The sequence below is a fragment of the Trachurus trachurus genome (assembly GCF_905171665.1).
Source record: "Trachurus trachurus genome assembly, chromosome: 13".
In the NCBI taxonomy this organism is placed as follows: domain Eukaryota; kingdom Metazoa; phylum Chordata; class Actinopteri; order Carangiformes; family Carangidae; genus Trachurus; species Trachurus trachurus.
This window is the reverse complement of record NC_139892.1, coordinates 12975701-12983920: the sequence shown is the minus strand read 5'-3', so window position 1 is coordinate 12983920 and position 8220 is coordinate 12975701.

The window sequence follows — 8220 nt, the reverse complement described above, 5'->3', positions numbered from 1 at the left end:
TCCTACAGTAGCAGCGTGTATGTGGTGGCCTCGAGTGTGTGTGCATTTGCTCGGCCACTCATACATACATCAGTGTGTGTGTGTGTGTGTGGGTAAGCAAGAGGGAACAATGGCAGGAGCGGCAGGGGGCGAGATGACGAGGTGCGAGTACAGTGACACCAGCGGTGTTGACACAGAGCAGCGAGGACAGGTGGTGGCATGCATTTATCCCGCGGCCTGCCCTTCGATAGGACAGTAGAGCTGCCCTTCTCTGACCCTTTGAAAACCACAGGACTCCTCCCCGAGACTTCAAAAGAACAACAGAGAGCGGGAGAACAGAGGGCGAAAGAGAAAAAAAAAAAAAAACAGCACGCATGAATTAAAGACAGCAGGTGATGAACTGGTAAGAAATGAGCTGAGTGCATCAGCTGCCTCCCCCCCGGCAGCAGAAACAGCTTTTAAAGGGATAGTTAAACATTTTGGCAAATTAGCCCATTGCCATAATCCCTATAGTTTTAGGAGTAGGTTCGTTACCTTTAATTGTCGTTGCAAGCTATTTTTAGAACGGCGGAGCGGATTGTGTATTTGATGAGTTTGATGAGGGAAACCAAGAAATCCCATTAGCCTCCGTAGCATAGCTCTGAGCAGCTTGCGGCTCTGCTCCGCCGTTCTAAAAATAACTTGCACCGACAATTAAAGGTAACAAACCTACTGCTAAGACTATAGGGATTATGGCAATGGGCCAATTTGCCAAGATGTTGTACTTTCCCTTTAAGGTCTGGAAGCAGTGAGGTTACCGCGCCGTGATAAAGAGGCCTAAGTGGTCTTGGCACATTAGACACGAAGAGGCTTTACTTTCAGGCAAACACATGTCATTCCACTGGTCAGATGTTGAATTAAAATGATGATTTAATATCTCGGTTTGCTAAACTTTTTCTTGGCAGCTCTCTTTCCTCCTGCTCGTCGGCGGCAGAGGCGTCAGCTCTCGCCCTTAAGGTTTTTTTTTTTTTTTCAAACGTCGGGCTCAGGTTCAATTTGAGCAATTTTTTCTGGCGAAGCAAACAGTGAAACTATAAACTTTCTCCTCGTTTTCTTCCTCAATCCTCGCGGCTCCAAGTCCCATTTGTAAGAACCACTGGTGCCGGGGACTATTTACACTTGGCATGGCCGACGTTCATACTCACTCTGCCTGCGACCACTTGACTTATGATTCAGCGGCAGAGAACCATTGAAGAAATCCCTCCCGTCTCATCTCCTCATTTCCTGTCTGTTTTTTTTTCTGTGTTTGTTTTTCTGGAAGGTACAATCTCTTTAAGTATTTTAGTCAGACCACCCAAACTGTAACTCTCACTGCAATTAAAGCGAGCATCAGTCAGACGTAGTAGCAGCAGCAGCAGCGGCGGCGGTAGCCTGCAGATGCACTGGCAGCGAGCGGCGACTTCAGGGGCTAATTTAACGTTTCGTGCCTGCATGAAATCAGTTAAGCAGAGCCGGCGATAAGCGATGAGTCAAAGAGAAGCTTGTTAGACTGTCGCCTCTCAGACCACTCGTCAGGGATGACTGTGTGTTGATGTTTAACGGTCGGGGTATTTACCAGCGAGAGCAGAGCAGAGAAAAAATGCGGGTGCCGTGACCGCTTTTGGCGCGCAGCTCTGTCTCCGTCTGCAGATCCATCGGCTCTTACGTACCGAGTGTGTGGAAGCAATTAGACTCTTGTAAACAGAAATGATGCAGATTTCAAAGGGCGCGGAGGAGAAGAGAGAGAGGAGGGGGTGGAGGGGATGGAGGGGGGTGGGGGTCTGACAGGAAGGATGGATAAGACTTGAAACGCCTCGTGCCATGTGTGTGTATAGGCCTCGGCTCTCGGAGCAGCAGCTTGATGGTAAGGTGCAGCGGTCCAGTGTAACTCAGTACAGTTACCACAGTACTGGACTTAACTTGGAGGAACTTCTACCTGAGTGTTTGTATTTGATGTTCATTGGTGATATTTATTCAGATCTTGTTGCACTGTGTTGTTAATGTGTCTCATTCTCTTCTATCTCCCCTATAAATCCTGTTTACATCTTTTCATTTTGTCTTGTTTGAACTGTTTTGTTGCCTTTTCAGTGGGAGGCATTTTCTTCCTTAAATTACAAATAAATGTACTTTATAGTCTGCTTCGTCTACTTGACAGCACAAGTCACTATGGTATTTTATTTTACACTCAAAAACACATACATATGTGACCAAACAGAGGTGGATTGCAATGTATAAGATTCAAGGTATTCACTTTATTTGACAATTTATATCTTCTTCATTTTAACTACTCAATATGTTTCAACTTCTAATTTGTAGATTAATCTGCGAAACCTTTATGTGGTTTATAAAATACAATGGATTCAGGTACAGTGTAACAGTCGAGGAGACTGAGGATGGTTTAACACTTCTGATTTTTATCAGTGAACTAGTGAAGAATCACCTGCTCATTTGAGCATGTGAGGATCCAGCATCATGTGACAAAGTGTTTTAGAAGTAAAAAAATATATATATATATTTTGAGAGAAGAAAGTTTTCTATTTTTTCACTTAACTGATTTTAACAGCCCCGTCTGCTCTACAGTTGAACTATTCAAACTTAAATCATGTTTATTGCGAATCTCATTGGCATGTTGCCAATGCTAATGTTTTAGCTGTAAGTTAAGAGTCTACATTCGTTGTACCAACAATACACAAAGACACAGTATCTAATATCTGATAACCTTCATTATATGTATTTAACTATAACAATGCACTCCTTCTGTTTGAGACTGAACCAACATCTTCTGTTTGTGTTGTAGAGTTACCATGTAAATCATTCAATAATTGACACGTTAGACTGATTTGTGCTCAAAGATAGACAGACATGTTTCAACCAAATCAAAAATAAGTAAAGAAAAAAAGAAGAAGGCTAAATGAATGTATTTGGATGTTACAGTTACAGCCATCCCCGGTCTCCTCTGTGTAATAACAGTGGAATAATGTAGGCTACTGTAATATACAATACAGTAACACTGACAGGAGCCTCTAAGACTTTTTTTTTATGTTAGTGTAGCATGTGATAAGTGTGATATTGTCACTTTTAATTAAGTAAAGCATCTGAATGCATCAATATTAAGGTTAAAGTTACTTTATTGGTCTCCACTATAGGGAAGGGCTTCCAACACAAAAGAAAAACATACAGTAAAAACTCTTAAAAGACTGGTGGAGTAAGCACAGACCAACACTGGACAATCCCACTCATACAGTACAGTAGCCTACATACTGATGTAAATATCCACTCTATGCATTCATACACTAACTGGAACCATACACATACATTCATTTAGACATCACATAACCTCATAACATACATTGATCCATTCACTCGCATGTATCCGTAGCTTGAGTCATAAGTATACATTCACTTTTCCATATTCATATACATATAGGCTACAGAAACATCACATTCATTTCATACTGTGGAGAAGCTTGGTTGATACAGGTACGCAGGAAGCCTAGCTATATCTCTTCCCAGAGTTCAGAAGAGCATATTCACTGTTCAACACGAGTATACCAGTTAAAATGGCATTTGCCTGTCTTTGTCGCCTGCTATTCTGTTTCTGTATTCTGCTCTGTTATAGCAACAACACAGAACTGAATTTTCTGTATGATAAACACTTTTAGCTACTTCTTGTGATTTTCAGTACTTCTTCCACCACTAGACACTACATCCTGCAGGGAAAATCATAGCTGCTATCAAGCACCATTAATTAGTCTTTAAAATCTTAAATAATCTCTAAAGGTGTATCTGATCACTGGTGTTAAATGAATCCTGCCTGATGGAGGTTTCACCCTCTTCTCTCCCCTCGGCTCCTCTTCTCACCCCGAGGTGTCAAAATAAACCAAACAGCTCAGAGTCAGTCAGTAGTACATTTGGAGGTCGCTGCTGCTCGCTAATTGCCTCCACTACTACAGTAATTATTACCCCCATCATCACTCCGCTCCTTCTCTTCTCTTTCTCCCTCAAAGTTTCGGCAGCGTCTGCAAATGGATCCAGTTTGTATGAATAAGCATCAACTCTGCAAGACTTCTTCCTCTCATTTGCATACTGAGTGAGGAAGGACCCAACCACCCGCCCTCCTCCTCCTCCTCCTGCAGCAGCAGCAGCAGCAGCACAACATTAGCTTTACAACTGAACGCACCGCCTCTTATTACCATCATTATCAACATCAACATAACAAGAGGCTGCGTGGAAACTGCGTCGCGCTGCTCCTTGTTCTCTCGCTCTGTCATTTACCTTCTCTGTTTTCTCTTTTTTTTCTCTTTCTGCAGCTTTGATCTGATTATTTTTTCTGGCGTTGAGGATCATTTCCCCAACATCTTTAATGAGTTACCTCCTTTTTAAGATGTCTGCATATGATATAGAGATGCACACACACATATAGGCCGTCAGGAATGCGACGGGAAACGCACAATTACAGCGACGTGACTCAGACGTAAGCGAGTCTTTAAGGTGCACGTCTTGCTATAATTAATATAGAATCACCTCGAGGTCACACACACACACTCTGCACAGAGTTTGTTTTTGTTCCATAAATCGCTCATTTAGGAGAGAAGTTAATTCCCTGTGGATCTGCAGGAACTGAAATATGCGCGTATAGACTTTAAATAAACAGCTGATTGTTTATTATCTTTTTTCTTCTTAAAAAAAATGTCAACTAATCACATGGCAATTGAAGTCTGATTGTAAAAGCAAAAAGTAAAACATGTCATGCTTGTTAGTGCAGCGGGCTTCCAGTGTGATGAGGAACAGGTGGTGCGTGCGTGCGTGCGTGCGTGCATGAGAGAGAGCAAGAGAGAGAGAGAGGCACATCTGCCAGGCTATCATAGCGCATACTGGCTGAATATTCACACCTCATCATGTCCGACCATGCAGCAAACAGGATGCGGGGAGTCAGACAGACAGATTTAGGGAGGAGGGGGAGGTGGGGGGCAACATTTATGACCTGCAAGCCTGGGGCGTCTGACAGACAAGCGCAAATACACAGTGAAGTATGCATGTTGGTGTGTATCCATCCAGATGCACCATTAAGGATGATTTACAGCCGATACCCCCCCCCCCCCCCCCCTCCTCTCCTGCAAGCTACACACACACACACACACACACACACACACACACACACACATACACTCCAGAGGTTTGGCTGCCTGCGGAGCAAATTGATAATGTCCTTTTAATGATGTCACATTTGGGTCTGTTGCTGCACGATGCTCGTCTCGCGCCAGCACTGTTTCATATGATGATCGGCTTATTCTCGCGCTCCTCTGAGAGAGAGAGAGAGAGAGAGAGAGAGAGAGAGAGAGAGAGAGAGGTTTTCTGGACTGTGGAGGGATATTATAAAATAGAATAATAAAAATAAAAAATAAAATGAGACAGGAACATTGTGCTTGTAATTAGGAGGAGTCCTGATCGGAGTCATAAAGCGCCGTCCACGGTTCATCGCTTTTATTGGTCCATAATGTTTCTCGGTGCATTAAAAAAAGTGACTGTTGGTGATTCCACGGCTCTTAGGCTGATGTATATGACTTTCAACAGGTTATATAATATTCAACACAGCATCAATGCAAAACAATGTCTGCTCTTTAAATGCGAAGTTTAATCTGTAGTTTAGTCTAAATATTTAACTTATTAAGAAACTGAAAAGTCCGAAATCCTGCAGGAAATCTCGCGATTAAAAGTTGTTTGGCCCCTTGCAATAATAAAACTGCAGGATGCAACAGCTTTAAGTATTTTTTTCCCTAAATATATAAGACACACTCTTGGATGAATTTGAAAAAATAAAATAAAAAGTAGCATGATACTCTTTAACCGTATGCAAAAGCCCCGCGTGGGCGTTTGGACTCAGGTTGAGCAATGGCGTCAGACTCATTGAAGGCTCTTGTATCATATTTAACTTTTCATAAACTGTCTCATAATGAAACAAGAAGGGTTTTGGAGCCGGGTTTTTTTTCTTCTAAAATGAGCTGGACGCCTCTCTCTCTCTCTCTCTCTCTCTCTCTCTCTCTCTCTCTCTCTCTCCAATACACAAAATAACCCCGTTGCGTCATTATCCCAGTGGGGCTATAAGTGTACTTGGCTTTTTCTTTTTTTTCTTTTTTTTTGTTATAGCTCCAATAGACAATTCACCATCCAGTCTGCCTAATGAATCACCGTGTGCAGCGCAGAAGAAAAGCGTCGCTTATCACCCTATGATGAAGTGCGAACAGGCCATCATCGACTCCCATCGCTCGAGGGAAGGAGAGAGAGAGAGAGAGAGAAAGAGGGGAGAGAGGGGGGAGGGCGGCGCGTGAAGCCCCACACCCGGATGGAAGTGGCTCCCACAGGCACACATAATGTGACACATGCATAAAAACAAAACACCTTGCCCTCGCACCTTGACCCGCACTTTTGGCACCAGAACCGATTAGATTTGGCACATTCCCCCCTCTTTTTTCTTTTTCCTTTCTTTCTTTCCTTTCTTTTTTTTTTTTAAAGTGTAAACCCACAAGAGTTGAGCGTCTCTACTGAGGGTTTATCATCAGTAGCCTTCCTGTGGACTTAAGTGGACCACAGAGAGGTTTAAGTGAAACAAAGTGGAAGTGCACAATTGCTCCTGCTGCTGCTGTGGGTGGTTCAGATTGGGGGGGGTCTCTGGAGACTGTAATGGGAACAAACAGTTGAATTAGAGAGGAGGGGGATGAGGGAGGGGGGGCAGTATTTTGTTGAGTATGTTTATATTACAGCAAACCGTATAGCTGGAGGGAGGTTACACAGCAGGACGGTACGTGCAGCAGTGACTAGTGAGCTTGATGGCATCATCATCATCATGGTGGACTCATCATTATGACTGATTATTATGGTCAAAATCCCCAAATGAATCAATCAATATATCAATCAATCAATCAATCAATCAATCAATCATTCCTTTTTATTCCAAAACATTTCAGCCTCATAACAACCTCGACCTCTGCTGAACCCTCTGGAGTAAATCTTCACAACCACAACCACCACTACACTAATGTAAACTTGAAACCGCAGCGTTTGTCCTGAGCCCCCCCTCCCTCCTCCTCTTCCTCCTCTTCCTCCTCCTCCTTGAGGGACCCTTGTGAAGGAACTGGACTGTTGCTCAACCCCCGGCTCTGTTTTGTTTGATGGGAACGTTTCCCAGATCTAAATAGGCCCCTAATAAATTTCACTTGTTGTTGATGTTGTTGAAGCACCACAATGGAACAACGTGAGCTTTTAGAAAGAGATTTGAGGTTAAACAGTTTCTGGCACCTGTGTCCGTCCGTGCAGCAGCAGCAGCAGCAGCAGTGATGGCAGCGGCGGCGAGGAGAAGGAGGAGGAGGAGGAGGGGGTTTATAAATTTAACTAAAGTCATAATAAATGGGATTTTAAGTAGAACCGTCTAGGTATAGGGCTTTCAGGCAGGCCAAGAGAAACAGAGCGACAGGGCCGCGCGCAGACAAGGCCAGGACAAATTGAAACGGGGTTTGCTTCGAGGTATTCCAACTATTTTCATTTGTTTCTGTTAAGTCACTTAGGTCTCAAAGGCCCCAAAACACACTTGAGAAAATAAGACGGTGCAGCCAGCAGACACACACACACACACACACACACACACACACACACACACACACACACACACACACACACACACACACACACACACACACACACACACACACACACACACACACACACACACACACACACACACACAGACTCTAACACACACATTCCTTACTGTACATGATGTGGAGATTCACACTCAGGAGCTCAGATGTTGGCACCAAGCCTTAAAAAGGGTCTTAAATCACATGCATGATCAATAACAGATAATCAATCCAGCATTTGGTGTAATGCCATCTTCATGATAATAATATTTTATAGAATAACAACAACCATAACAAAGATGATAATAATAATGTGAAAATAATGGAATAATCAAAAGTATAGGCCCTAGTGCATCATCCACTTCCAATCAATAATCAGTGTGAGTTTGTTTGGATTTTTCCATCTTTCCTGAAGGATATTTCTCCTTCTGCTGGAGTTTGTTTTGGTCCTGAAACTTTTTTTTTTTTTTTTTTTTTTTGGCCCCTCAAACGCATCAGACGCAGCCTCGTTTCCATATCTTAAGCGTTAGTGAATTGATCGGGGCGTCGATTTCCCCTTTTCACCCCCCCAACCACCCGCCACCCATCC